Genomic DNA, 7,623 nt, shown 5'->3' with positions numbered 1-7,623 from the left:
TGAATTAGTTTTGTAATTTATGTGTTTCTACGTGTTTTCATCTAATTTGTCAGCCTACCGTTGTTCACAGCATCCCATTATAATCTCTTTGTATCTGTAAGGTCAGCAGTTATGTCCCTCTGTTAAGCTCTGATTTTATTTAAGATAAAAGTTTGTCATTTTATTCATCTTTTTTAAAGAAAGAAACAACTTTTGTGTTCATTGATTCTATTGTTTTTTTCTCATCTTTATTTCATTTGTCTCTACTCTGATCTGTTTCCTTCCTTCAGCTACCTCTGGGTCTAGTTTGTGCTTCTTCTTTATTAACGTAGGTGTTTACAGCTATAGATCCCCTCTCAGCACCTGTTTTCTGCACCTAATCACTTTTGGTGTACTGTGCTTTTGTTTGCATGGTCTCTACATATTTTCTAATTTCCTTTGTGATTTCTATGTCAATACATGTTCAAAAGTGTGTTTTTAAAGTTCCCTGCGTTTGTGAATTTTCCAAGTTTTCCTTATCACTAAGTTTTAGCTTTATTCCATTCTGGTTAGAAAATAAATATATTTTGTATAATTTCCATATTTTAAAATTTGAGACTTGTTTTGTGGCCCAATATATGATCTATTCCAGAGAACATCTCATGGGCCTTAAGAAGAATTAAAATTATGCTTTTGTTGGTGGGTTATTCAATATATGTCTGTTAGGTCTTGCTGATATGTTGTGGTGTTCAAATTCTCAATTTTCTATCTTCTGTTTAGATGGTCTATCCACTATCTTTTTTGTTTATTATTTTCTCCATTAAACACATTTTGTATGTGTTTGATTTTTTTTCTTTTTTTTGTATTGTACCCTTTTTATTCATTTCTCTTTTGTCTTCCTTCTTAGTGGTTACCATGTGGATTACAATCAACATCCAAATTTATAACAATCTAGTTTGATTTGATACCAATTTATCATCTCTAACATATCAAAACTTTACCCCTATTTAGCCTCATCCTGTCTTTAAGTTACTATTTCATACTATTTCATGAAATTTTATCTTCATACACTATGTGTGAATTAACATGGATTTATATATTTCATGCATTATTTTTTATATCATGCAGAAAATAAGAGGAGTTACAAAAAATACAATACTGGCATTTATATTTACTACTACAGTTAGTTACCTTTATAACATTCTTTCCTTTTCCATATGTCTTTGCATACTGTAGTGCTTGAATTTATCTTGAAGGATTGACTTTAGCATTTTTGTAGGGAAGGTCTACCAGAAAGTCATTTCCTCAACTTTTGTGTATTTGGCATGTATTTGAAGAATGGTTTTACTGAACATAGAACTTTTGGTTGACTTTATTGTTTTTCTTTCAATACTTTAAATATTTTATTCTAAAGTTACTGACATTAGCTGTTTGTTAGTCCTATTGAGGATCCCTTGTATGTAAAACTTGCTACTTGCTTGTTTTCAATATTTTATATCTTTTCAAAACTTTGATTATGGTTTATGGCTGTGATCTTTATGAGTTGGTCCTATTTGGAGTATTTTTTAAGCTCTTGAATGTGTAGCTCATACCCTCCATCAAACTTTTGAAGTTTTCAGTCACTATTTCTTCAATCTGTTCTTCTGACTTGACTTGATAATTCTAATTGCTATTTATTTCCAAATTTGCTAGCTATTTCTACTGCCTTCGGAAAGCTGCTGAATTCTTTTACTATGAATTATTTTTTTAATTTAAACTATTTTACTTTTTGACACTATAATTTCTCTTTGGATCCTTTTTTATTATTTCTTATTAATATTTTACTTCTTTAGACATTATTTATTTTCCCAGTTTTCTTTATTTCTTTAGCCATGACTTCTTTTAGCCTATTAAGCATTTTTAAGATGATTGATAGTTAATTTAAAGGTTTTATCTGCTAATTCTAGTGTCTGTGCTTCCTCACAACCAGCTGTCTTTTTTTTTTTCCCATGTGAATGGGCCATACTTCCTTTTTCTTTTTATGCCTTGTGATTTTAAAAAAACACAACTGTGCAGTTTGAATATTTAAAGGTGGTAACTCTGGAAATTAGATTCTCCTCATTCCCCTGGGTTTGCTGGTGTTAATTTTTTAGGGCTCTACTTGTCTATTTGGTGACTTTTCCAAACTATTTTTACAAAGATTGTATTCCTTATGCTGTATAGTTCTTGAAGCCTATGTTTCCTATGTTTCATTATCTCAGCAGTAAGCAAGTGACCCGACAGATTTTTTTTTTTAATACATCTGGAGTTAAAAGGTAATCCTTTCCTCCTAATTTGTGCAGATTACCTCTGAGTTGTATTACTTCAATACCAAGCCAGACTACCCAGGACTGTGCCCTAACCTTAATAAATATTTAGTTTTTGTAGAGCTCACAGTTATCCCTTATCCCAAAGGTGCATGCCTAGGGTTCACTCAGGTCTATTATGAGCCTGCTTTTAGTCCTGGTCATACATATTGCACACCCTGTAAACAGAATGAGCTGTCTATGTTTTTATGTCTTCAAGGAATTTCCTCCTGAGCTTTGTCTTTCCCAGGCTTTAGAGTTGTCTGATGCTTGCCTTATCCACTGTTTCTTTCTTCAGGCAGGTACAGTCAGTGTATGTCTTTAAATATTTTGAAAGATGCAGTCACTACCAAGAAAACCACTCCAGCTTGATTGCTGGGGAGGGAGAAATAAATGTCAGCCTCTACACTGTTTATTTAGAGAACAACCCAATAGGTCAAAACACACAACTACAATATTTTAAAAACAATGTTTCCATCACCACTAACACCAGCAAACTTGATCAGGAACGTGGTTTGCCATTCCCATGGATGGCATCTCTGCCATGCTGGGGAATTAGAGATGAGATAGATAGATAGTTATCAGATGAGTGAAAATACCTAATGCTTTTTCGCCAAATTTCAGCTGCCCTTTCCTTCATTAAGTGGTCCTCTGGTTATACATTTTAAATTACAGTAGGTTCTAGGGTTCCAAAAACAGAGCTGATTCTGTCAGTGTTTTCCAGGTGATGGTAGTTTCAATGAGTGGACCTAGTATTCAAACAAACACCTTACTCTGCCATTCCCAAGACATCACTATCTGTCTGACTATCTCAAGGCCTAAGGCCTGCCGCTTATCTCTCTTGAAGCGTGATACCCTGCTTGTGGGAGACAGTGTACGTAATTAGTATAATTTATCATCAAAATAGATACAATAATTTGAGATAATGGCTAATTCATAGATCAGCAGTGGCATTTCCACATAGTAGGATAAGTTAAAGTATGACCTAAAAATACTAGTCACATTCATGCCCAGAACAATTTCTTTGTATTACTCTAGTAAGTTTCATTTGTCAATTGTAGAGATGCCTGGAAATGTGTTTTTGAGAACTGGTATAATTATTTAATATATCATTATTATGCTTTAATTTCTATTTTATAGAAATCTTGATATCCATTATGTTTTTGAGAGCCACAGAATGGTTAGAAATAAGTAAATATATATAGTGTGTGTGTGTGTGTGTGTATATAGGAAATCTTGGTATCCATTATGTATTTCGTTTTTGAGGGTTAGAAAGAAGTACATATATATACTACCATATTTGGAAATAACTTCCATATATATATATATATATATATATATGGAAGTTATATATATTTACTAAGGCCCCTGGTTTCTAGATCTATTTTAGCCATAATTTTTCTTTTTGTAGCATATAGCATATTGCTTCTCGAAGACAGAGTAAAATGAATAAATTGAAAGAAGGCATACGGAAGTGAAGGATCTCTTATAAGGCAAATTAATTAGAAGCAAATACCAAGGTCAATTTTATCCTTCTTTAGTAATATACATGATTTGCACTAACTAGACCTATATAGGATTACATATCTACCTCACCATAGGTATAGAAAACAGACTCCAGAAAATGAAAATTGTTATGTATATCCACCCTGAAAATGTTGAGGCAATGTGCATCCCCAAAGTAAGAGAGTACTGGCAACTTTCATCTCTCCATTAGAAACATCTGACTCTTATCCAAGTGTGAATAGTTATTTGAAATAATATAAATGTTTAAATGTGGCATATATACAAAATAATTTGTATACCATGTACATTTAAACAAAGAATAAAAGTCTTAAAAATTAAGACTGAAAATAAAAATGACACAAACAGAAACTAAAAATGTTTTTAAGGTCAGTTGACGTTTTTCCAGATATCTCAAAACCTCATTTATATTCATGACTTCTGCAACATTGCAGTAGTTATATTATAGCCTGGGCTAGAATGCATGTCATCAGAATCATCTGGCCTCCTCTTATGCAAATAGGCGCCTCAAAGCCATTAGCCACTATTAAGGTAAAGTTGCATGTTCTCACATTGGTAATCTAGACACCTAAGCTTAGTTCAGTATTTGTAAAGAGGTGAGGGTTTTCTTAATGTTTAAGCTTTGTAAAGCAAGACAGTTCAAATGAGAATTCTAAAACTTCCAAGGCGACACTTTCACGATTAGGGTCTTCACTTCTTAAAAACCTTTTCCGGAAGCATTCTATAAAACTACTTACCAGATTGCCAAAGAAAAGAAGTCCCAAAGCATTGGAAAGACTTTAAATAAAGACATGTGTCCCACAAAAATTTTCAAACTGATTGGTGGCCTGGAAAAGGAAGGAGAAAAGACTGGAAAGTGAATCATTTTTCAAATGACGCTCTGTGTTCCCACTGATATATTCCCATGTATGTTCTATACCTCTATCTATCTAAGTTTTATGTATTTTCTAATCTAGCTAACTCTCAAATTGCTCATCAAGGTACTGCAGCTTTACTACTCCCCTTCCATGGTAGCCACGTCCTTTAAAAAACATTACTGTTAATATCATTATTATTTTTTGAGACAGGGTCTCACTCTGTCACCCAGGCTAGAGTGCAGTGGCACAAACATGGCTCACTGCAGCCTTGACATCCTGGAGCCAAGCAATTCTCCCGCCTCAGCATCCTATGTAGCTGAGACTACAGGTGTGTATCACCACACCTGGCTAATTTTTAAAAAATGTATGTAGAGACAGGATCTTGCCACGTTTCCCAGGCTGGTCTTGAACTCCATCTCAAGCTGTCCTTCTGCCTTGGCCTCCCAAAGTGCTAGGATTACAGATCTGTGAGTCCCCAGGCCTGACCTTCAAATCTATATATTATTACTCTTTACATGCACGCTGATGCCATAAGGGAAAATTACATCTCTTACGTGTCCATTTTAGAAACTACTCAAAGAGTCAACATTTTAAAGGCAGCTAAAGAATGTTGCTTGATTCTTTTTTTATTAGATCATAACTTTAAGTGGAAATGAATGCTGCTGCTTCTTGCCACAGATGGAGCTCCTGCACTACTTAAAAAATATTCTCAACAAACATTAGCAGGAAATCAAGCTCCTCATATTATTGCTTTTTACACAGATGCATTGGCATTAGAGATTCTTCCAACAACCCTGAAAGTTTTGTCAACAACCATAAAAGTCATCAGCTTTATAATCTTCAAAATATTTTTTTCAGGCCAGTTGCAGTGGCTCACACCTGTAATCCCAGCACTTTGGGAGGCCGAGGTCAGTGGATCACCTGAGGTCAGGAGTTCGAGACCAACCTGGCCAACATGGCGAAACTCCCTCTTTACTAAAAATACAAAGAACTAGCTGGGCGTGGTGGCGTGCACCTGTAATCCCAGCCACTAGACAGGAGAATCGCTGGAACCCGGGAGGTGGAGGTTGCAGTGAGCCAAGATTGTGCCATTGCACTACAGCCTGAGCAAGAAAGACAGTGAAACTCTATCTATCTATCTTAAAAAAAAAAAAAAAAAAAAATTCAAAAATGCGAGTAGAGTACATAGTGCTTCACTATCACACCCATAACTTTTTGATGTTCAAGAAGACAAGTCTCACTTAGACTAAAGTTCTAGTGAAAATCTTATTTGGACCAGTCACGTGTGCCATTTTTAAGGAGAAAAAAAATCACTGAATAAATATTAGCTCTATATGAGATGTTTAGTTTCTGTGAAATCCAGGTATAAGGTTCAATAAGGTCATAAGAGTGGAGCCCTAATTGGATAGGACTGGTGTCCTTCAAAGAAGGAAGAGGCATCAAAACTCTCACTCTGTGTGTGTGTGTTCTGAGAAAGCCCATGTAAAGGCCCAGCAACAAGGTAGCCACGTGCAAGGAAGAGAGGCCTTGCCAGAAGTCAAGCCTAACAGCACCTTGATCTGGACTTCCCACCTCCAGAACTGTGAGAAAATACATTTCTGTCATTTAAGCCACCCAGTCCATGGTATTTTGTTATGGCATATCCACCTGACTAGCACAACTTCTAAGGCAAGGCAAAGCAAGGTGGGTGACCCTCCTCAATTAAAAACTATTACCATAAACGATTGAGAGAACAATACATTAGCTATATTGAAAGAGATACGTAGGTGGTTAGATGCCTCCCAAAACACCATGAATGTAAATCAATTTTGATACGGCATTTCATTCTGTCACCCAGTCTGGAGTGCGGTGGCACAATCTCGTCTCACTGCACCTCTGCCTCCTGGGTTCAAGCGATTCTCCCCCCTCAGCCTCCCGAGTAGCTGGGATTACAGGCACGTGCCACCATGCCTGGCTAATTTTTGTGTTTTTAATAGACAGAGGGTTTTTACCATGTTAGCCAGGCTGGTCTCAAAGTCGTGACCTCAGGCGATCTGCCCACCTGGGTCTCCCAAAGTGCTGGGATTACAGGCATGAGCCATTGCGCCCAGCCCCAGCCAGTGACATAAATTTTAAAAGCATGAAGACTTTTTTTTTTTTCTGAGACAGAGTCTTGTTCTGTTGCCCAGGATGGAGTGCAGTAACATGATCAGGGCTCAGGCAATCCTCCTGCCTCAGCCTTCCCAATAGTTGGGACTACAAGCATGCACCACCACAACTGGCTAATTCTTGTATTTTTTTTGTAGAGATGGGGCTCTCACCATGTTGCCCAGGCTCGTCTTGAAGTCCTGCACTCGATCAGTCCTGCCACCATGCACAGCCAATTTAAAGCCTTTTATATGAACATAAGAGATAGGGAATAGAAAGTGTCCAATACAAAGTTAAAGATTATGTTGAGGATATTATCTATATTGTAACATTATTTTCATATAATAAAATACTATACTCAAGATCTTTTCAATACACATAGCTGAGAGAGGATTAGTATTCAGGGAACCTAACAAAACTGCAAACCATTAGAAAAATACTAAAAACACATATTACTGGTGGGATGGGTCTCTGAGCAGGGTTAGCAACATCAGCCACAAGAAAGTACATGGAAAATGCTTTGTTACTTAGGTTGAGGTTTGAGGTTACTCACCTGCCTTTTTCAGCACATTCGATATTTGGTTCCAACTAAAAGATGGCATATTTGGGTATTTAAAATACAAAAATCATCAATACAGAAAATTGGCAAGAATATCAACAAATATTGTACAATATAGTCATGTTCTTAGCAAGAATATCAAGCTGTTGATGAATATATAAATTGGAAAATCTAATGGGGAGAATAATTTGGCAACATATCAGAAATTTCACTAAGGCATATTCTAGTAACTAGGCTGTGCACAATTACAAGAATAGTTAGTTATTGTTGTGCT

The 7,623-nt window shown here is 36.0% G+C and overlaps 1 long non-coding RNA gene across 1 annotated transcript; it reads right to left on the bottom strand.

The window, feature by feature from the left end:
* Window positions 1-4,549: 4,549 nt before the first annotated feature.
* LOC104005150 (uncharacterized) lies at window positions 4,550-7,399 on the bottom strand. The gene is made up of 3 exons (XR_001716077.1): window positions 7,344-7,399; window positions 6,964-7,034; window positions 4,550-4,633 (listed from the first exon to the last, which is right to left on the bottom strand). It is a non-coding gene; the product is annotated as an uncharacterized LOC104005150 (long non-coding RNA).
* Window positions 7,400-7,623: the final 224 nt, after the last annotated feature.

Source organism: Pan troglodytes, chromosome 13 (genome assembly GCF_028858775.2).
Source record: "Pan troglodytes isolate AG18354 chromosome 13, NHGRI_mPanTro3-v2.0_pri, whole genome shotgun sequence".
NCBI classification, from domain to species: domain Eukaryota; kingdom Metazoa; phylum Chordata; class Mammalia; order Primates; family Hominidae; genus Pan; species Pan troglodytes.
This window is presented reverse-complemented; position numbering and strand designations above follow the sequence as displayed.